Source organism: Mycteria americana, chromosome Z (genome assembly GCF_035582795.1).
Source record: "Mycteria americana isolate JAX WOST 10 ecotype Jacksonville Zoo and Gardens chromosome Z, USCA_MyAme_1.0, whole genome shotgun sequence".
Lineage (NCBI taxonomy): Eukaryota > Metazoa > Chordata > Aves > Ciconiiformes > Ciconiidae > Mycteria > Mycteria americana.
In genome coordinates, this window is record NC_134396.1 from 39,975,427 (window position 1) to 39,999,936 (window position 24,510).

Genomic DNA, 24,510 nt, shown 5'->3' on the forward strand with positions numbered 1-24,510 from the left:
AGTATTAGTTGTTATGTCATTGACAGAGACTTTTCTTTGCCTACTTCTTTACTAATACAGCCCTTTTTTGGGGGGGTGCCTGCAAAAATCTCCTGAAACATAGAGTTCCCCTAGCTTGAATGAGCCAGCATGGATAAGATTGCAGGTATTAAATTTAATCCAAGAATTGGAGGTAATCACAGTGATATAATTTTTTAATTTACCTTACAACTTCTGCTTTCTGAATTTCTGGGACACCAGTGAGCTTAGTTCATTCAGACGTTGTCATAAGGTCTGAAAGGAAACTCATATTGTGGTCTTCGTGAGCAATAGCTGTTTTTCTTGGTATTTGACTTTGAGCCAATAGACTTTATATGTCCCTTTTTCTGCTCCATTGCCCTTTTACACATTTTAATTTCTATAGGATCTCTTCAAAACTTAAAAAATTAAATAGATGCATATCCCTCATCACCTTATTCCACTCCATTGCCTTCTTATTATCATACTAATTGATTACTTGTTGAGTGTATAACTGAAGCAAAGCACGATAATAGTTCATCTCCTTCTTTCATATAAGATGCAAATTAGGGCAATAAAACATATTTCACCATATCAGAGTCAGTCTTTAAAGAGATAGTGAAATGTTCTGGCCTCTTTGACCTTCACAGAGATGGATTTCATCTACTGTTCCACACTATAGAGAAAACATATGCAGAGACAACAGAAATTCTCTCACCAAATTAATGTAATTTTATCATATTTTAAAAAAAATATATTAAAAGACCTTTTGGTGTTGTATGATAAGTCAATTTTCCCTGTACAGTCAGTCCTTGGTCCTTTTGCTGAGGCGTCATCTGGGTGCCAATTAGTGTCAGTTTCGTTGCACTAGAAATTTCCCTTATATGGGCTACCAGCACTGCAAATACACTCAGCTCATTCATTAGTTCCACAAAGGTCAAGAATCCCTGAGAGTCAGTAAGCAATGACAGGTTTGATCAAACTCAGACATACCACACAGCATTGGAATCCATGAATTAATAAAGAAAGTCTATGTGCACTTACTAAACAACATATGTTCTTTGTTTGCATTTAAAGACAACTCCCCAAAAATGTGTCAACCACCAGGTGAAAAAGTCAACCCACTCTTTCAAGGAACATAGTTCTATGACTTACTGCTAAGAATGTAAGACTTTGCTTTCGAAAAAACGTAATGGATCAAAATGTACTGATAAAGCTTTCCCAGTCCACTAATTTATTTAGTGACCTTGTAAAATTACTTGACTTTTTAACTTATGTTTTCAGAATGCATTCACAGACTGTCCTGGTTTCAGCTGGGATAGGGTTAATTTTCTTACTAGTAGCTGGTATAGTGCTGTGTTTTGGATTTTAGTATGAGAATAATATTGATAACACACTGATGGTTTAGTTGTTGCTAAGTCATGTTTACATTAGTCAAGGACTTTTCAGCTTCCCATGCTCTGCCAGATGCACAAGAAACTGGGAAGGGGCACAGCCAAGATAATTGATCCAAATTGACCAAAGGGCTATTCCATACCATGTGCTGTCATGCTCAGTATATAAACTGGGGGGAGATGGCCAGGGGGTAGTGATTGCTGCCTGGGGACTGGTTGGGCATCCGTCAGAGGGTGGTGAGCAGTCATATAACGTGTTTTCTTTTTCCTGGGTTTTGTTCCTCTTTCTCTCTTCTTGTTTGCTTTTTCATTACAATGTATTATTATTATTATGGTTTTGTTCCAATTATTAAACTGTTCTTATCTCAACCCATGAGTTTTCTTACTTCTGCTCTTCCGATTCTCTCCCTTATCCCACCCGGGGCGGGGGAGGGTGAGCGAGCAGCTGTGTGGTACTTAATAGCTGACTGGGGTAAACCACAACAGTCCCCAAGTGCCCAACATGGGGCTTGAAGGGTCTGAGATAATAACAGATTAACCAGAGCGTATTAAGGAATTTAGATCTTTTAATAGTTGCGGGCCACGATATTGATTCATCTGTTCTTGATATTGGTTTACCTCACCTGCACCATGCTCATTTTTTTGCTGTATATGTTAAAGATCAGTGTTGGTTTTTGCAGTTTGTTGTGCTCTGCAGTGATTAGTGATGTTTTGCCTGGGAGATTTGTTATTAAAACAGTGGCCTTGAGTTTAATTTGCTCTCTGAGTTTCATACTGAAGCCTTTGCTGTACTTTAGGTACCACCTCGTGGAGACAATTACCAATTATACTTCTCCCTCTGAGAGGTTTTTTATGGAGGAAATACATAATGGCACCTTCTCTACCTTCTTCTATGATGTTTCCTCCTTCATTACAATAACTTTTCAGTATCTTGAACATCCTTGGGTAGTTAAGATACATCTGTTGGTATTGCTTGGGAATATTGTTTTGGTTTTGCCTAAGGTTAATAAGCAATTTAAGAATATCATCCAGAGATCTGCCCCAAGGCTGGATAGTTATGAGTGGCAGGGTGTGTGGGATAGCATGGGCAAATGCCTAAGACGGTGGGCACCTCCAGTGTTTTGGAACTTCACCCCTGAACAAGAGCAGAATCTTGAAAAATTAGTAGAATGTTTGGAAAAAATATGCTGTCACCCTGGCAATTCTAAGGAAACACAAATCACTGCAATTTACTTGGTCCTGGCCCATGCCTACCAAGCCCTGTTCAACACTATTCAGTACCCTCAAGGGGAAGAGAAGGTCTCTGGATCAGACAACAAAGTGAGAGGCACCGCGGCTACTTCGACCCCCCTCTGCAACAGACACCGTGGCCACTCCATCCCCCCCTGCAACAAGTGCTGCGGCTACTTCAGCTCTGGCAACAGATACCGTGGTTGAACCAGGGAACCAACCTGTGTCAGTATCAGACTCCCCTATACACAAGAACAAATCTTGGTGGCGAAAGTCAGCTTGTTTAGAAAGGGAGGATAAAAAAGCAGGGCCATCACAAAGAGAGGTGGAGGAAGAGGAGGAACTTGTGGACGAGACATAAACCACCCGATCCCTATCCCTGAGTGAGCTGTGAGATATGCAAAAAGATTTTAGCAGTTGTCCAGATGAGCACATGGTCACCTGGCTGCTCCGATGCTGGGATAACAGGGCCAGTAGCCTAGAATTAGAGGGTAAGGAAGCAAAACAGCTGGGATCCCTTTCTAGGGAAGGGGACATTGACAAAGCAATTGGAAAAGAGGCACAAACCCTCAGCCTCTGGAGGCGGCTCTGTCAGCTATGAAGGAAAAGTATTCCTTCAAGGAAGGTGTTATATATCTACCAGGCAAATGGACCACCGTGGAGAGACGTATCCAGTACCTGAGGGAATTAGCCATGCTGGAGGTAGTTTATGGTGACCTGAACAATAAGCAGTTATCCAAAGATCCAGATGAAGTCCAGTGTACATGACCCATGTGGTGGAATTTGGTGTGGAGCGCACCAGCATTGGATGCCAACTCATTGGCAATACTGACCTGGAAAGACAAAGAGGGTCCAATGGTGGATGAATTGGCTGGCCAGCTCCAGGAACACAAAGAAAATATCTCTTCCTCCCTTGTCTTGGCTGTGGAGTAATTGTCCTGGAAGGTCCAGCAACTCAAACAGGATAGGTCCTACTTTCCACCTGTACAGACCAGTATCTCAGCTATCCTGAGGCAGAGTTCCTCTGCTCAAGAGAGAGGATATAGAGGGTGCACACCACGGGGCACCCTATGGTTTTACCTGCGTGACCACAGACAGGACATGAGAAAGTGGGATGGAAAACCTACCTCAACCCTAGAGTCACAGGTACGTGAGTTGCAAGGAAGAACAATCACACAAGGAGGTTCTTCCAGGAAAATTGCTGCGCCAGTTTCTAGTGGACAGTTCCCCAGAGAGAGTAAAAGGGCTGATCTTACTCCTGATTTTAATGAAGGAGCTCCTGACTCAGAATCACAGAATCACAGAATCATATAGGTTGGAAAAGACCTTTAAGATCATCGAGTCCAATCATAAACCTAACACTACCAAGACCACCACTACACCATGTCCCTAAGCACCTCATCCAAACGTCTTTTAAATACTTCCAGGGATGGCAACTCAAGCACTTCCCTGGGCAGCCTGTTCCAATGCTTGATAACCCTTTCAGTGAAGTAAAATTTTCTAATATCCAGTCTAAGCCTCCCCTGGTGCAACTTGAGGCCATTTTCTCTCATCCTATCACTTGTTACCTGAGAGAAGAGACCAACCCCCACCTCTCTACAACCTCCTTTCAGGTAGTTGTAGAGAGTGATAAGGTCTCCCCTCAGCCTCCTTTTCTTCAGACTAAACAACCCGAGTTCCCTCAGCTGCTCCTCGTAAGACTTGTTCTCTAGACCCTTCACCAGCTTCGTTGCCCTTCTTTGGACACGCTCCAGCACCCCAATGTCTCTCTTGTAGTGAGGGGCTCAAAACTAAACACAGTATTCAGGTTGGAATACTCATATGTCAGAACTTGGGTCAGAATCACTCATATGTACAAGTGGGTAATGAATACTATGACCAGGACTAGAGGGGCCCTGTCTCCAGCAAGGTGAAGGAAAGGGACAACTGCGTTTACTGGACTGTGTGGATTCAATGGCCTGGCACATCAGACCCACAGGAGTATAAGGCTCTTGTAGACACCAGTGCACAGTGTACCCTAATGCCATCAAGCTATATAGGGGCAGAACCCATCTGTATTTCTGGAGTGACAGGGGGATCTGAACAGCTAACTCTATTGGAGGCTGAAGTCAGCCTAACTGGGAAGGAGTGGCAAAAGCATCCCATGGTGACTGGTCCAGAGGCTACGTGCATCCTTGGCACAGACTGCCTCAGGAGAGGGTATTGCGAGGACCCAAAGGTGTACCGGTGGGCTTTTGGTATAGCTGCCTTGGAGGCGGAGGAAGTTAAACAGCTGTCCACCTTGCCTGGTCTCTCAGAGGACCCTTCTGTTGTGGGGCTGTTGAGGGTCGAAGAACAACAGGTGCCAATTGCTACTACAACGGTGCACCAGAGGCAATATCTCACCAAACCAGAGGCAATATCTCACCAACTGAGACTCTCCAATTCCCATCCATAAGCTGTTTCATCGACTGGAGAGCCAAGGAGTGATCAGTAAGACTCATTCACCTTTTAACAGTCCCATATGGCCAGTGAAAAAGTCTAACGGAGAGTGGAGACTAACAGTAGACTATCGTGGCCTGAATGAAGTGACGCCGCCTCTGACTGCTTCAGTGCCGGACATGCTGGAACTTCAATATGAACTGGAGTCCAAACCAGCCAAATGGTATGCCACAAGTGATATCGCTAATGCGTTTTTCTCAATCCCTTTGGCAGCAGAGTGCAGATCGCAGTTTGCTTTCACTTGGAGGCACATTCAGTACACTTGGAATTGATTGCCCCAGGGGTGGAAGCACAGCTCCACCATTTGCCATGGACTGATCCAGACTGCACTGGAACAGAGTGAAACTCCAGAACACCTGTAATATATTGATGACATTATTGTGCAGGGGATACAGGAGAAGAAGTTTTTGAGAGAGGGAAGAAAATAGTCCAGATCCTCCTGAAAGCTGGTTTTGCCACAAACCAAAGTAAGGTCAAGGGACCTGCACAGGAGATCCAGTTTTTAGGAATAAAATGTCAAGATGGATGTCATCAGATCCCAATGGATGTGATTAACAAAATAACAGCCATGTCTCCACCAAGTAGCAAGAAGGAAACACAAGCTTTCTTAGGTTTTGTGGGTTTTTGGAGAATGCATATTCCAAATTACAGTCTGATCGCAAGTCCCCTCTATCAAGTGACCCGAAAGAAGAACAATTTCAAATGGAGCCCTGAGCAATGAGAAGCCTTTGAACAAATTAAATGGGAGATAGTTCATGCAGTAGCCCTTGGGCCAGTCTGGGCAGGGCAAGATGTAAAAAATGTGCTCTACACTGCAGCCGGGGAGAATGGCCCTACCTGGAGCCTCTGGCAGAAAGCACCAGGGGTTACTCAAGGTGGACCCTTAGGGTTTTGAAGTTGGGGACACAGAGGCTCCGAGGCCCACTATACTCCAACTGAGAAAAAGATATTGGCAGCATATGAAGGAGTTCCAGATGCTTCGGAAGTGGTTGGTACTGAAACACAGCTCCTCCTGGCACCCCGACTACCGGTGCTGGGCTGGATGTGCAAAGGGAGGGTCCCCTCTACACATCATGCAACTGACGCTACGTGGAGTAAGTGGGTCACACTGATTACACAGTGGGCTCAAATAGGAAACCCCAATCACCCAAGTATCTTGGAAGTAATTATGGACTGGCCAGAGGGCAAAGATTTTGGAATATCACCAGAGGAGGAGGTGATGCATGCTGCAGAGGCCCCACTGTATAATAAACTACCAGAAAATGAGAAGCTATATGCCCTGTTCACTGATGGGTCCTGTGGTACTGTAGGAAAGCATTGGAGATGGAATGCTGCTGTATGGAGTCCTATACAACAAGTGGTAGAAACTGCTCAAGGAGACAGTGAAACGAGCCAATTTGCAGAAGTAAAGGCCATCCAGTTGGCTTTAGACATTGCTGAATGAGAAAAATGGACAGTGTTCTAACTCTATGCTGATTCATGGATGGTGGCAAATGCCCTGTGGGAGTGGTTACAGCAATGGAAGCAGAACAATCGGCAACGCAGAGGCAAACCCATCTGGGTTGCCACATTGTGGCAAAATATTGCTGCCTGGGTAGAGAACCTGGTTGTAAAACCACGTCATGTAGATGCTCACCTACCCAAGAGCTGGGCCACTGAAGAACACCAAAACAACCAGCAGGTGGGTCAGGCTGCTGAGATTGAAGTGGCTCAGGTGGATCTGGACTGGCAACATATGAGTGAATTATTTATAGCTTGGTGGGTCCATGACACCTCAGGCCATCAAGGAAGAGATGCAACATATAGATGGGCTTGTGATCAAGGGGTGGACTTGACCATTGCACCATGGACACCATTGCACAGGTTATCCATGAATGTGAAACATGTGCTCCAGTTAAACAAGCCAAGTGATTAAAGCCTCTGTGGTATGGAGGACGATGTCTGAAATATAAATATGTGGAGGCCTGGCAGATCGATTATATCACACCCCCACAAACCTGCCAAGGCAAGCGCTATGTGCTTACAGTGGTGGAACCAACCACCGGATGGCTGGAAACATATCCTGTGCCCTGTGCCACTGCCCAGAACACTATCCTGGGCCTTGAAAAGCAAGTCTTATGGCAATATGGCACCCCAGAGAGTCAGACAATGGGACTCATTTTCAAAACAACCTCATAGATGCCTGGGCCAAAGAGCATGGCATTGAGTGGGTATATCACATCCCCTATCATGCACCAACCTCTGGGAAAATCAAATGAAAAATAGGCTGTGAAAGACTACACTGAGTGCAATAGGTGGTGGAATATTTAAACATTGGGATACACATTTAGCAAAGGCCATCTGGTTAGTCAACACTAGGGGATCTGTCAATAGAGCTGGTTCTGCCCAATGAAACCTTTTACGTACTGTAGAAGGAGCTAAAGTCCCTGTAGTGCACATAAAAAACATGCTGGGGAAGACAGTCTGGGTTACTCCTGCCTCAGGCAAAGGAAAACCTATTCATGGCATTGCTTTTGCTCAAGGACGTGGGTGGACTTGGTGGGTAATGCAAAAGGATAGGGAAGTCCGCTGTGTACCTCAAGGGGATTTGATTTTGGGTGAGAATAGCCAATAAACTGAATGGTATGATGTTAATTGATATATAATACTGTATGTCATCACTTTTGTGGTTGCTATACACCATATAAACAGTATTTCCGTGAGAATCACCCAGATTAATGAAGAATGAACTTTGATGAAACCAAGCAAAGTGCAGCGGTGATGGAACAAGAACTGGCTTCAGCATGCAACAATCCAACACCACACACCATCTCTCCTGCCCTGAAGGACTGTTATGACAGATGGAGCCCAAAGTCATGGACTAAATGAACTCAACGGACATTTCAGAGGGATGGCCCATAGACTTAGGGAATGATATCTGTGTATATATATCAAAAGACAGGAAAGGTGATGGTGATGAATTGGAAAGTATTACAAAGGGTAGAACCTGGGCATGATGTAGATGGGTGCTGTGTTTTGCATTTTAGTATGAGAATAATATTGGTAACACACTGATGTTTTAGTGGTTGCTAAGTCATGTTTACACTAGTTGAGGACTTTTCAGCTTCCTATGCTCTGCTGGATGCACAAGAAGTTGGGAGGGAGCACAGCCAAGATAGTTGATCCAAACTGGCCAAGAGGTATTCCATACCATATGCCGTCATGTTCAGTACAGAAACTGGGGGGAGTTGGCTGGGGGGTAGTGATCGCTGCTCAGGGACTGGTTGGGCATCAGTCAGCAGGTGGTGAGCAGTTATATCTCATGTTTTTTTTTTCCTGGGTTTTGTTCCTCTCTCACTCTCTTGTTGTTTTCCTTCTCATTACTCCCCCCCCCCCCCCCCCCCCCAATTATTAAACTGTTCTTATCTCAGCCCATGAGTTTTCTTACTTTTGCTCTTTTGATTCTCTCCGCCACCCCACTGAGGGGGGAGGGTGAGCGAGCGGCTGTGTGGTACTTAATAGCTGACTAGGGCTAAACCACAACACAGACTTTTCTCCACCAGTTTTTGACAAGAGACTATGAGTGTAAGGGTTTTTACTTTGTGTTACCAAAACTTGTGTTTCATTACCAATATAACTAACCTTAAAGAAGTAAATAGTATCTTAATTGTACTATAAAGAATGGAAAGATAAGAAAACAGGAAATAATTATACAGTTACTACAATACCTGCAAATATTTTATTAGAAACAATACGTTTGCAACATATGTCTACAAAATAAGAGTAGAGATTAGATGAAGTTGTACATTACCTCCCATATTAATTTCTTTTGGGCCCAATTATTGAAAATCTATCCATTCCATTGTAGTACATGTCTCTTGCAACCACCTATCTGGATTTTTGTCTTTCACATTTTATGATTACACAAGCTTTTATAATTTGTTCTGGGTCCCAAGTTATACATTTCCAATGGATTTCCATTTTTGGAGGATTTCCAATTTTGAGAGCATGTGTTAGAACATGTACTTTGAGTTAGCAACCATCAAATGTTTCTTTTATGTATTTGTAGGTTTTTGAGAATACAGTTTAAATATTGATAAAATCTGGACTTAACCATAAAAATACCAGGGAAGGAGCTTATACTACAGCATATATCCTCAACAGGTGGTGTTCAATTTGATCATCAGTTCAAATTCTCAGAAAGATGAGAGCTTTCTAGCCCCTTTTTTTCTGTTCATTTTTGTCTCTAACATTAGTCATTAAGATGTATGCAACCTGCATTGATCATAGGGTCAAGGGTTATACCCCCTCTCTATCCCAACACCAAACGTAGTTGCGGGCTTGAAACCTGACCTATTTTGTGTATCTTATGGTTATGTGTCCCACCAGTAATAATCACTTGGTAATCAGCTGTGGCCACTGACGACACTTCTGTGGTAGATTCCTGGCATTCCCAGTGCAATAACTGCCAGTTCTTGCAGTGCTGGAATGAAAAAAGATATATTTGGTTCTTAGCATAGCAAGTTGACAAATGCAAGTCATTTCAGTGATGTAGCAAATTTATTTCTTTTGAATTTGCTGAAAACACACTCTTTTAACCTGAAAAAGGCTTCCAAATATAGAGATTGAAGACCAGGTAAACAAAACTTAATATTCCTCCAAAGAAGATAATTACAATACATGTTTCTATGTAAAATACTGGCTTTATCATTTTTAACAGCTGTTAGCAGTCTAAATACAGGGCTCACTTCTAGCTGTTTTTTCTTTCTCAAAGTACATACATACATATTTTCAAGATTATATTTATAATTATCTTCTGCTTATGTCTGTTTCCCAGTGTGTCCTCTCGCTTTTCACTGTAATGGCACTTAAAATTAATTGAGCACTTTTGCTGTCAGTTGCTGTAGGAGTACATGAGACGATACATTTGGTTGCCTTTGGTCTGCTTTTGTTATTCACTGCCTTCACAAATCAGACAAAACATGAAATTAAAATTAAAATTATGTGATTTAACTTATCATACAAGTGTTAAGGAGCTTATGATATCTTTCTGCCCAAAATATATTTTTTGAACATGTAGAGCAAAAGAAAGCCCTAAAAATATTGCTTCTTATTATCCAAGAGAAGAAAATGAAAGAAGTAACCCATTATTTTTATTATAGGTCTGGTTAAAATACTAAATCAGATACCGGTGCCTTGAAAACACATTTGAAGCATGTTTTTGTTTCTGTGAAATCATTGTTATTTCAGGATTCTTGTAGAGATTTATCCTCTAATCTTCATTAAACATGAACAAATAAAAACTTGTACTAAAATTTACTTCAGATGCAATAACTTTATCAAAGGTATTCAGTAGCAGTGATACCATAGTATTAGAAATTTGTTAGAGCTTTTGTTCTTTTTCATTGTCCTACAAATAGCTGCAACATGGTACAATAACTCAGAATATTTTAACTTCCTTAAAACTGTACGTGTTTTTTGATTTTTTTTGTCAACAAACAACATTTTGGACCATCCTTATGTGTTGTTCCCAGTGTGTGCTGTTTTTTTCCCTGGGTTTCCTTATGTTACAACTTAAAAACAATATTTTAATTACTGTTTTATTTACTAATCTAATTTTCTTCTTCATGAGAGAACAAAAGTTGTCCATACCTGTGATGGTAGAGAGCCCCTGGGAAAAGCAGTGGTTGTGGAGACACCCAACAGCAGTACAGTGAAATGCCTGTCCTGCTTGTAACTTTGGAACAAATTTGTGCAAGAAGACTGGGAGTGGTCCAATGGGCTGAATGAGCTGTCACCCACAATGAATCCTAGAAAGGTGAATTCATCTCATAAAATCCTAATACAGAGCACAAGGAGAATCAAGTCAGGAAATGGAAACACTTCCTTTCTATATGACATGAACTAGAAATTTAAAAAATAATGTAAGTTCATAAATGGAAGTTTCACTTTTATCTCAAAGCCAGAGCATGACTGAAGCCCTGTTGGCTATGCCTAGCAGTAAAGGACAATAAAATGCACTTATATTTCCTTCTGCTTTCTCAGTTCAGAAATATAGTAGGAAGTAACAAGAAGATACTGTGTTTATTCTTGATGTTGCCTTACGTTTTACTATGACATTTTTTTGGCAAACTACTGCGTAACCATTTTCATTCTAAGACATGTCAGAGTGTTTTAGAAGACTGTACTGCATTGTATTGAATCATGATGCTGCTGTAAAGTGGCTGATGTTGTCAGTATTTACTTCCCTTATGGACTTTTTCCACATTAATTAAATTCTTTAGAAAAATTGACATTTTTCAGGCATATTTTTGGGCAGGTAATTCTGTTCTTGTTTAGCAAGGAAATCTGTAAAGACAGTTCTAACATTTCTTTTTAGTTGTATGATTTGATCCTGGTTGTTCTGACCTAAATTCCTGTGTGGTACATGTTCTATGATTTTCAGATTTGTGAAAATAAATAAATAGATAGATGGATAGATAGATAGATGAACAGATAAATACACATAGATATGTTGGCATCCTAGTGCCCTGCCAGGGCTTCATTATTCACTCTTAATCTACATTTCTTCCCATCAGGAAGCTAGTCTGAGTTCTTTATACACTGATTGAAGTTTATTGAACTGTTATTCAAGATCAGGTTAAATACTGTGCCCCTCTTTCCCTATGCACATAATTTCATTGGAGGACAAAGCATTCAGGCTAAGGCTTTCACTAAAGGATTCTGTGTTCCAGTATATTTTTCTCCAGTGGGGAAAAGCGCAACCCCACCACTCCTAGCAATTTGTTGTCTTCTTGAGAGCAATGATGAAACACTGAGATTTGTTTTGAAGAACAGCAGATCTTTACAGTGGAAAAAACCCAAAAAACAAAATTTTAAAGAATGCAGGTAAACCTTAGGAGCACAGGATTCAAAATACAGCAGGAAAAGAGAAATACATGAAGAAGCAAGAATCATGGGGGAGAGAAACTATAAACACACAGAGTAAAGAAAATAGTAATCATTTCACATTTTCAGAAACTGAAAATAAAGAGAAAAAAAGCCTGACCTGGGTTTCAGAGCAAATTCTTGTAACTTGGACTGATAAGAAATAAGTGTGTGTTGGATTTATTGACAGGCACTCTTATGAATAGATAACATATTTTGTCTTCTAGAAAGCCACCGACTGATTTCATGGAGAATACTGTTACTGACCTTAACTGTGTCCATTTTTTCAAATCCCTTTTGGAGCCATGAGAGCAGAATTATCATATTTGTTTCCTTTAAGTGTAAATCATTATGCATAAATAAACAGGAGATTGTTTTATTTAGAAGTTTATTAGTTTGGATATATGAGAAACATAAGTACCTTATCAATACTTATGTTATGTTGATCCATCAAAACAGAGACTATTTGTATTTTACATATTTGTTCTTCCACATTTTTATATCTGCTTTTGCCTTTTCAGGCATTTACCCATTTTTATTTTATATTCACTGGCATATTGTCCAGGTATGTAAAGAGAAAATAGAGGCTCAAACATTTCCGTTTTGAAACTGCTGAAAGGTAAACTACCCCAATATCCAGAAATTTTGATCATGTTATCACTATCTAACCTTGACTTTTGTGACTCCATCAACTTCTGAAGATGAAAGGTATTGAAGAAAATGAAAAGGTGTAGCAGAGATAAATTAAAGTAATTGATAGTGGAAGATAAAAATAAATCATTCAGCCAAGGATCCAGTGTTAAAATAAAACCGGACAGGATTATTATCTTCCCCACCTTTTCCTCTCCCATCCTTCCTGCATTATTTCTTTACTTTCCCAACTTCCATAGTTGCTCTTCCTTTTGATTCTATTCATCCTTCAAAGACCATGTTATCATTTCCACTTGTCTTGGCTAATTAGACTATCTGAAATTACTGTTTTGCCTTCCTTACCAAGCCTGTCCCAGACTTAGTACAGTTTTATTCTGTCTTCTCTTCCAATGTGATGATGAGCTTCCTTGTACTTGACTGAGATTTCACTCCACTTTTTCCTTGACATTCTACTCTACTTTTTAGTTTTTAAACTATTCACTTTGTGTCCTTGTTTCCTCCAATGTCTTTGGTTTATTCACTTTGTGTCCTTGTTTCCTCCAATGTCTTTGGTTGTTCCTCCACTTTATGTGTTTGTCTTTTAAGAGTTGTGAAGGATTTTGCCTTTCTCTGCCTCTTCTTTCTCAACACTTTTTATAACCTTGTCAATACAACATTTCCCCCCTCTCTGGAATGATCATTTGCTACTTAGTTTCTTACTTCTTTGTTCCACTCTGTATTTTCATTCTCTTGACAAGACCCTTGTACTTTTGTTGCTTGCTTTCTATTATTTGTCCAAACAAGAGGATGAATGTACAGTGTAGTTTATGGTATTCTTAAGAATGTTGACTACACAAGTCCATTCTGTGTTGTGTTAACTGCACAGAGTAATTTTTTACCAGAGTAACACATAAAAAGACATATCAAAGCTCAAAGATCATATCATTTGATTATATGAATAATTAGATTGCAGAATATCTTTCAAATATAAAAAGTTGTCTCACAGAGAGTTCAAATCTTGCATTCATGTTTAGCCTAACATGCATTTAAGATAAAGTAAAATGTGAATAAAGCACTTCAGCATAGGAAAAGGAGTGAATTCTAGTTGAGAAATTTAACCAGAATTTCACGCTATCTGCACACAAAGAGAACAGACTTGGGGTCTCATCTGAAGATCAGGAGTATCACACAGAAATGTTCATACAGTCTAAAGCTCCCTCAACATGTCTTTGCTGTAGCTGTATGACTATTTCAGGCAAAGTCAAACACGTTAATTTAAATCACTGTTTTGTAGCTTAAAACAAAGTATTTTCTTCTGAAAATAAATTATTAATATGCGATATGTACCTTCGCATCATCAATCTTTAGATTTTGTCTGAATCTGATTATAGGTTGGTTAACTAACTATGGGAGGCACTGAAAACAGTTTAGATAAAGAGTTCTCATGAAGTTGCTTACAGGTGGGTTTAAGCTGAGGAGCAGGCAGTTTCTTCCTGCCATTGAATTTTATTTGTTAACTTCCTGCTGAAGCAAGGTGATATAATGGTCATCCTATGGCCAGACTTGATGTTTGACAAGTGTTGATGAACTGACTACCTGGTGACAGGTAGCTATGACTGAAACTTAATTGATTGCATAGACATATCCTAGAGAATTTATTCAGTAAACTTTAATAATGCTAAATTACCTTTACTGCAAAACAGTCTTTCTTCCCTTTCTCTCCTTAACTATTGACACTTCATCTTTCCTGTCATCCCTGCTTGTCACCCAAATCACCGTAGGCTCTTCTCTTGGACTGCCACTGGTTGTTGAATTCTTTGTAAAAGCGACAATATAACAGGCACTGTACCTTTCACAAAATGAATTGTCCTGGTTCAAACTTTCAGCCATGATGAAGGATTCTCATTCTCAGTTGGAAAAATTGAAATGACAGAACACTAGCTGCCAGCACGTTGCCACATGTTGACACTTCCATATTCTTTCATTTCAGAATATCACTGCTAGTTTAGAACCTATGGGAGTATCAAGTACTTTAAATTTAAAGCCTGATACTACCTCACATTGTTTTTGTCTAAGCCATAGTAAAGATGTAGTGTTCATTAGCAATTCCAGTTTTCTATATTATATTATATCATCAAATTGTTACAGGAATTTTGGCTTTCCATGTCCCACCAGAGCTTTTCGTAAGTTTGGTAATATATCAGTGTCTCCTAAAATGCAGTGTGGAAAATCAAGACAAACTGCTGAAAGGGTTATTGCTTAAAAAGCTATAGAAGTCAATCAAATCTATTTTTGTGAATATCAAATTGAATATGACGTTATTAAAAATACTTATTCTTTTGTATAGTAGGATAAATTTATTGTTGATATTTTTAATGTGTGTCCTGACACAATATTTTTGGGATCAAAAAACATGTTGATTTGCAAATAGTCATAATGCCAGCCAGCTTTCCAAGGAAGTCTTTTTTCATATTCCCCTCAGTTCTGTGAACGCTGAAGAGAGTGATGGTTTGTTATCATTAAAAATGTCACAAGTGGTGTAGAATTAGTCTGATGTAATGAAAACTAAATTGATTTTAGGTTCTTCAGAGGTATCATCTTATTCTGTTAGACTGTCAGAGTTTTCAAAATGGAAATAGGTTTGCTGTTCAACTTTACATGATTAGTCTGTTTTCACAGCCTCTGTCTTAGTCAACAGTTTCTCTTAAGATCATTATGACAGATTTAAAGTTCACTATAACTCCTTAGGAGCGGTATGTGATCTACCTTTCAGTGTGAATTCTGAAATTAAAATATAATTTAAATGTTTACAGGCTTAGAGGTGAGTTAGTGTGTTATTGGAAATGCATCTTTGGACTACAGACAGCGGAAACATAGAGTTGTACATCTACCATATTTAAGAGGCGATGAGTGGGCTTGTCCACCACCTCCACTTGACAGGTATTCTTTTCAAAGAAGCAAACCTAAGATGTAAAGAAAGTGTAACCACAAAAGACTTGCCTTTTAAAAAGGATGATTCCCAAAGAAGAAGCAGATTCGCAGCAAATGGGTAATTTCTCTCAGGTGAAATTAAGATGAAGGTGAGAACCCAGAAATAATGGGGCTTCACAAAGTGGGTCTGCCTTGGTTACTCTACTCAACAGAATACCTGGTAGGTAAAAAATGAGGCCTTTCCATATTAATTTATTCTCCTTGAAAATGCAGAAATATTCTTCAGAACACAGTGATGCCACAGAAACCTGCAGATTGTGAGCTTGCAGGGTGAGAGGTGAATCATATGCATCCACATGTAGAATGCTATCTCCTCAGTAGAAGTCATTGGTCCATTGCCCAGGTACTTAGCCTGAAAGCAGGAGGACAGTCTTTTCTACCAAATAGGAATAATCTCACTTCCAACAGAAATAAAAGACACAGAACATAATGACTGAAGAGGATTTCTGAGGAGATCCAAAAAGGAAGGAAAGTGTAATCCTGAACCAGTATTTTCATGGCAGTAGTGAGATTGTGTTTGCTTTGAGTTACCAGGTGTAAAAGCATTTTGCCCTATTATTTTTCATAATTCTGTATTTATTTCCTTTTATGTTTTATTCATTGATATTAAATAAAATATCAACATTATGGAAAAAGATTAAGAAGCAGAAAACAAGATGAGTCAGCTGATAGATGTAGACGGCGGAAAGGAAAAAAAAAAGAAAGAAGAAATAGCTGAACTCTTAAGATATGTCTATGCATAGCTAATGTGTTTGCTTTTTCCTACACATATTTCCTGTATTGAGGGAAAAAAAGAAGAAGAAAATTTCTTCTAGGTTCCAGAGAACATATCAGAGGAACACTAAGATTTCTGGGTAAGGATGTTGGACGTCAAGCAAAGCTGTCTAGCAGCCATTTTTGTAATGGCTACTTCTACTTGTTTGTAAGGATGTGGTAGTACAGGAGATACTAATCAAGGTCAAACTTTGTTTCAAGCTTGCACTGAAAGCCACGTGCAGCTGTCACTGCTAAAATAAGTAATTATTGTTCATTTTAGGAAGAAAAAGTTGGCAAGATGCCAGAGTGGCAATGTGACTCCCTTGTGGCTGGTGACTGCAATGACAGGGTTTCTATCTGTTAGTCTCCTAACTGTGCTAAGGGTTGGGTAGACCTTCGATCTTCTAAGGTTATATTGCCCAAGCTTTATTGTTTCAATTTAAATACTTCTTTTTTTTTTTTTACTGACATCAATTCAATCTATTCTAAACCACTTTTTAGAACATGTACACAGTATTCCCTTTCTAATATTTTGTAGTAAAAAAATCTGTGGAGAGTATCTAATCTCAGAGGACTCTTGTCAGTGGCATACATATCATATTTCATATGGGAAGCAAAGCTGCTTGTTGTACTGAATGAGGGATCTGGGATGCCATAAACAGCAGGAAGCACTCAGGGACACAATTAAAAGGGATGTAATTCATCATCTGGAAAAATGTCTGCGCTGAACGCTTTGCAGTACTATCTAGCAATTGTGATGTGCAGACAAAAGCAAAATGTAAATCTAGAGGAAAAAATCCCAATCATACCAGCTGAATGCAGCAGATTGATTGTTTATTAGCATTTCAGACTGATAACATATGGTGTAGGAAGAGAAATTATATGTAATATTTCCATTTTTAGGCTTGACCCTAATAAGACCGCAAAATAGTAATATGCTCATATTCTTCTGTAACTTTATTTCCTTTTGCAACTCTGATGTACTGATCATAGCCCACTCAACCCAGAAAATATCACAAATATGGACAATAGGATACAGAATAAACTTGTAGAAGCATTTGATTTCCCTTGGAACAAATGGGAGGTAGTTCTTGATTCTAATCCTCAGTAGATAGACTTAAAAAGAAACTTTGTTGTTGCAACTTTACGTTGAGGATTAGAGTAGCCTGAGATAATGCTTAGGTTTGCCATGTGGTGCATGGGACCAGAGGTGTACTTTAGAATATCATTCACATCTTCTAGGGTGCAAAGTAAGAAATGCTGAAAAAAGGAGACCAGGTGAAAATCTGGTACTTTTCCAGACCTAGCTGTTGAATGCTAACCCCGAGAAAATGAAAGCATATTTTGTGCCTGGGTTCAGGAAAGGAAAGACCATATATACAATAGCCTGCAGATTTTGATATCCAGGACACACTTGCCCCAGAAACAGGTCCATATTTATGGCCATTATGGAGCTTATTTTGCATGTGAGTTGAGGATGAAGACAGAGCTACAACAGCATGGGGTCTGGTGGTACAACCACTTTCAAAGCTATGAATATGTGATGATCATTGTACCAAACCACTGGGACCACAGAAGAGGAAAGGGAAAAAGTTGGAGCAAGGTTACAACTGGAATGGTGGTAGAAATGTGGGGTTGGGCAAAGCAGTGAGGAAGCATGGGAGGAGTGGGCAGCTGTGTGCCAAGGTGTGAGGCACCACACCTCAAGTCCCTATGAGTCCAATTTCTCAGCAAGTCTTGGCTGAGTTACTTCTGATGGCTCTGGGGTCCTTCTATTCTTTATGTTAATATTGTCAGGTTTGCCCAAGACTTGGTCCATGCACAGTGAGGAAGAGCTCTCCATACACTGAAAGCAAGGCTCTGGGGCCAGTCCAAGCTGCTAGGATAAGGGACCAGGTGGTAAGAAAAGGACCAGAGGGTAAAAAAGTAGTTGAAGGTTCCCTTCTGCCAATTTTCCCGAGGCATGATAGATACTGTTCTCTCTAGTTCTTACCCTTAAATAAACATGAACCAAATATGGTTATCATGTAGTTCAAATTCCTGTTCTGAGAGGTTCAAAACAAAGTAATTTATTATAAGAAATCATTTTTTTCCAACAACAGAAAGATTACTTTATGTCAACAGATGATGCATTTTCATCCTCTACAGAATCTGGCTAGACTGATAATTTTTCAACAGAACTAGTCATCACCCAAGGTTTGGGAACAAAGTACTACTTTTGTGACTAGGAGGCCTTTACAAGCTGCAACATTCTATGCACATCTGATATCAAATAAATCCCATTTATGGACCAAATACAAGCTGTATTTGGTGTTATTTCACAAGCTTATTTGACCAGCTGTATGCTATACATCAGTCATTCCATTAAAAAAAACAACAGCCCATCTACATTTCAAAGATTGTGATTGGGATAATTTACCAAAGGTTGACAGACTCCCTTTGTGCAATCTACTCACAAAATTTTAGGACCAACTGTGGTGTCTAAACACCTCACTGTGAATTGCACTCTTGCCTCAGCAGAGGCGAATTACTGGAAAACAAGGGGGGAGGGGTCAGAACTACACGATAAATGGAGTGATGAATTGGTCTAAAAATAACAGAAAAGGAAATCATGATAATTTGACATTATCTTGAACCATTTTCCCCAGGAAGCTGGAGTGCTGCCAGCTGAGACCCACAAGGGCTTAAACACATAGAAATTGTGAAAAACAACTGTGCTATCTCAAAAAAACTAGATGAGTAGATCCCGAGAGAAGCTGGTCCACCTCTAAATTTAAATGTGCTCATTTGTTTTTGAAAATGAAAGCTAATACAAACCTGCAAACATTGTTTGTGATATGCCAAGGCTTATACATTATTCAGGTTAATTTCTTCTTGCTAGGAGAGAATCATTTTACTTATGATACAAAACAATGTACATGATAATTATACTTTGTGTTACTCTATGCTTCCAAGGAACTTAAAGTTTTATTTTCCTAAACACTCTTCATATCGTTATTTGTACGTGGATAAAATTATGGCATGGATGAATGCTGTCAAAACCAGTGAATGAACCCTTATCTATTGATGGCTGTCCATGCTAGACCAAACGTTCATATGCATTAACAGCTGTCATTTACTAAACAAATTCAGATATTCTGTAATTCATCTAGCTACAGCTAGTATCTAAAGCCCTTAATGTTATATGACTATCAGGACTAGGAGCGCTCTGACTCTTACCTTTGTAGGTATAGAACTTCAGAATGAGTAATCCCATAGCAGAAAATTGTCAACAGAAATGTTAAAAAGCTCTAGGTTAGGTTTAATATCATTGTGCCTTCAACTGCTGCTAAATTGTAGTTATGTATAGATATTATGGTAGATATGTACCTGTTACACAAAAATGCATAGCCATTAGTTAAAAGCCTGTAACTGGTGTCCCTTAAAGTGTTACCCAGAAAATTTAATGGGCTTATTCTATTTTATATACATTCAATATCTGAATAAGACTTTAAATAGAAGGAGCATTTTTCAAGGAATTTTTGTTTTCTGCATAAAAAAGTCGTGAAGTGTGAGTTTTAATATCTGGAAATGGGATTGTTTATTATGCTATAAAATGTACGTATGTTTTAATTTCAAGGCCCATTACGTTAGGCAAGAGAATGCAACTAGCCTTGTAGTGTCTCCAGCTATAGGCTGCAGAATTTATTTATTATTTAAAAAAAACCCTCTATAAATCTCAGGAGATCACACCAAAATACTTCATAAAGAATTTGAAACAGAACTCTTGAAACATCACTAAGAATCAGAATGGGGCACTGGCTTCCTTTTTTCCTTCTAATGATGCCCATTTAACCTTTTTATGCTTATACAAAGTTTATATAAAATTCTTCCTTAGTCTGAGGTTCATAGCTCAGTAAACCCTTATGAGGTTTTCAAAATTTCTTGTTGACCTTTATTTATATAATTAATTTTCCACTTTTTTCCTTTTCTTATTTATTAAAACAGAAGCAGGTTCTCAGAGATTCTCCTGCAAGACAGATAGAAAAGCATATTATTACTTAAAGCTAGTCAAAGATTAAAAGGAAATATCTTTGTGTCTTTTCTTTTATTTGTGTCTTTTTGTCAGTCTGCAACTGAATACGATGAAATTAACATGCCTTAAAACATGTCCAATTTAAAAGAAAGACATAAAAAAAGAAAATCACGATGAACATTTAATTGTTAGTTGTGTCAAAACTCCTAAGTAAATGCATGGCAAATATATATTGTTTCATAAATTTAACTTTGCAATGTCACAATGATGCCTTCAAAAAAGTGACCTAAAGAATTTACTTTCTTATTTCCATACAAACATTTTTACTTTAGTATACAAGTTTAAGGTTCTTGATCTTTGGCAGAACAAATAATAAAATGAAAACAAGTATTTTACCTTTTTATTCTGCTTAAATGGGACACAAAGACTGACCACAGGGAGTATAAAAATTTACTCATGAATCTCTCATAATTTTCTTTTCTAAAAAATAAAGAGAAAAAAGAGAGAAAGGAAAGGAATTACGGGAGAACTTGACTCTAGTTTTATCTGTCTCAAGGTTCTCAGGTTCAGTTTGGTCTGAAACATCTCTTAAGTTCAGAAATTAAGACCTAATGGATCCAGAGGTGTTCTGTAGATATCCTTTAGGAATGGTGAAGCTCAGGTAGCTTTCTTCCTATTATCAATGTCAAATCAAATAACACACTAAGAGGTCGTAGTGAGCTTACCCAATTCTATTCTTACTTTTTCAAATATCTAGTGCACCAATTTTAATTAATTTGCATTCCAACCCAAATAATGTTCACTGGACTTTATGTCAATAAAACCATTTTATCTTTGGATTAGATTAAACTAGAGGGGAGGTTATATTGAATTATACTAAATGTTATATTTTAGCATCTGCTGCTTTTGGCAAGCCATTAGTCTGGGCTAGAGTTTGTTAGTTGACTTACAATATATTCCTCTGTGCAAAAGTGTCTGTCATGCAAAAATAGTAGAAGAGCATTCCCTTAGTGACCATGCCAAAATGTCTGCTCCAAACCTTGGCAGTTCTGAACACAGTCCATGAAAAATCTTTTTTGCCATTGTATTTCAATCGTTCTAAATTGTAACTGACTTTTCCCACACCCGCATGAGAACAGATACTTGAATGTATAATAAGAGTATTCAGGAAGTATGTAACTTATAGGCAGAGTTCATAACCTCTCCACGCTAAGTTGACCTAACCTGTTTAACATTAGACTTTCACATCATAAGTTGATAACATCACATGTTTCTACCATTTCTCAGTCAGTGCTTTTACTTTCTCTTGCACAGAAAGAAAGGTAAAAAGAGCCTTTGTCATGGTTTAGCTTCAGTTGGCAACTAAGCACGACACAGCTGCTTGCTCACCCTCCACCACAAAAGAAAAACAAGAGAGAGAGAGGAAGAAAAACACGGGGGAGGAGGAGAGGGGCGGGAGTGAGACAACCGCTCACCACTTGCTGACCGACGCCCAGCCAGTCCCCAAGCAGCGATCGCTGCCCCCCGGCCAACTCCCCCCAGTTTATATACTGAGCATGACGTCATATGGTATGGAGTAGCTGTTCGGATAATTTGGATCAACTGTCTTGGCTGTGCCTCCTCCCAACTTCTTGTGCACCTGGCAGAGCATGGGAAACTGAAAAGTCCTTGACTAGTGTAAACATGACTTAGCAACCACTAAAACATCAGTGTGCTATCAACATTATTCTCATACTAAATCTAAAACATAGCACTACATTAGCTACTGGGAAGAAAATTAACTCTATCTGATCTGAAACCAGGACAGCCTTTTTCAACAATTGCGATAGAAGGTAGTGTTGGTGTTACACTGCTCTAGGGGAAGTTTCCACAAGCATTTTTAGCATTTTCAAGTAACCAGAGTAACCACCAAAGAATGAAGCAACCTGTAAAAAATGAGAGCTCTGAGTGTAAGAAGTTTGCCTAAAGATGAGAATTGTGATGCTACAGTGGCTTGATGCCTTGTGCAATTCCTGCAACATGTCCAACGTATACCTAGGAGAGGTATACAGATTTAGTCTTGGAGCAGCTCTTATAGAGACTAGAGAACAGCGTAATACAGAGGTTCATAGCTGGGTTATCACTTGAATGATAGACTCATTTTGATGTTTCATTGACTTTGTAAGTGTCTGCAGATGTGGAAATGTCAGCCACATGGAAGTTATGATTTAAAAGGAGCAAAGAGTCTGTGGGTGTCATTCATCTAAGTATACCACTTTTTCTCTTTCTTGCAGTTAGTACTGAGATAATTGAATCACTCTCATGGTTGCATGAAGTGTTCCTATGCATCTACTCAGATAACACCATGGTACCTTATTACATATGCCTTTTAAGAATGATGAATGTTTGTCACTGTGTTTTCAATGTGCAGTTTATATTATCTTATAAAGTGAATTTTCAAATTTTTATTCTAAGGGAGAGATAGTGGTTCTTATTTTAATTAAGATTTCATTAGCTCAGTATTTTTTAAGATCAAAATGTTGATTATCTATATCTATATCTATATCTACCCTCATATTCAGTAGGGTAGATGTAATTATTTAAACTGTAGTAGAATGAAAAAAATGGTGGGGTAAGTATTTCTATATTAAGAAAATGTGTGTCTGTTCTAACTTTATGCCCCATAAACAACTGCTGATAAGATAAAAGGAGAGAAAAGCAAAGGTTCTTCACTGAGAGAAAATAAAACATTAAAGAGGTCATTGGCATATAATTAGAGCATAATTCTGATTATCTAAATGTCACTTACCTGAAAATTCACATTATCTGAAATAAATTTATATTTTCTTCACATTTAGGAAGGAACATGATGCTGCTTCATCTGCCACTGAATTTAGGTAATAGATGGGCATGTATGCCTGCACAAGAACTGATGAGAAGAGATCAAAGTGGAGGGGGTTTTGGGAAAGAAATAAGAGGGCAGAGGTGTGAAAAAGCTCCTAGCATTGTATGTCATTGTATGTAAACTGAAGCCCCTTCCTGTGTGCAGGTTTTGGCATCTAAAAGCTTAAGCACATAAAGATCACTGTAAATATTTTAAAAATCAATATGGGTGTTGTGGTTTCACCCCAGTTGGCTACTACGCACCACACAGCCGCTCACTTACTCTCCCCCACCCCCAGTGGGGTGGGGGAGAGAATTGGGAAAAAAAAGTAAAACCTGTGGGTTGAGATAAAGACGTTTTAATAGGACAGCAGAAGAAGAGAAAATAATAATAATAACAACAACAACAATAATAATAATAACAACAACAACAACGATAAAAGAATGTACAAAACAAGTGATGCACAATGCAATTGCTCTCCATGGGCTGACCAATGCCCAGCCCGTCCCCAAGCAGCCATCGCTGCTCTCGGGCCAACTTTTCCCAGTACATATACTGAGCATGACGTCATATGGTATGGAATATCCCTTTGTCCAGCTTGGGTCAGCTGTTCTGGCTACGCTCCCTCCCAGGTTCTTGTGCACGTGGCAGAGCAGAGAAAGTTGAAAAGTCTTATAAGCACTACTTAGCAGCAACTAAAACATCAACATCAATGTTATCAATATTATTCTCATACTAAATCCAAAATACAGCACTATACCAGCTACTAGGAAGAAAATTAACTCTATCCCAGCTGAAACCAGGACAATAGGAGATCAATAGGCAGGTCCTGCTTGACCAACCTGATCTCCTTCTATGACAAGGTGACCCGCCTAATGGATAAGGGGAAGGCTGTGGATGTTGTCTATCTAGACTTCAGTAAAGCCTTTGACACGGTTTCCCACAGCATTCTCCTGGAGAAACCGGCTGCTCATGGCTTGGACAGGTGTACTCTTCGCTGGGTAAAGAACTGGCTGGATGGCCAGGCCCAAAGAGTGGTGGTGAATGGAGTTTACCCCAGTTGGCGGCCGGTCACAGGTGGTGTTGCCCAGGGCTCTGTGTTGGGGCCAGTCCTGTTTAATATCTTTATCAATGATCTGGACGAAGGGATCGAGTGCACCTTCAGTAAGTTTGCAGACAACACCGAGTTGGGCGGGAGTGTTGATCTGCTTGAGGGTAGGAAGGCTCTACAGAGGCACCTGGACAGG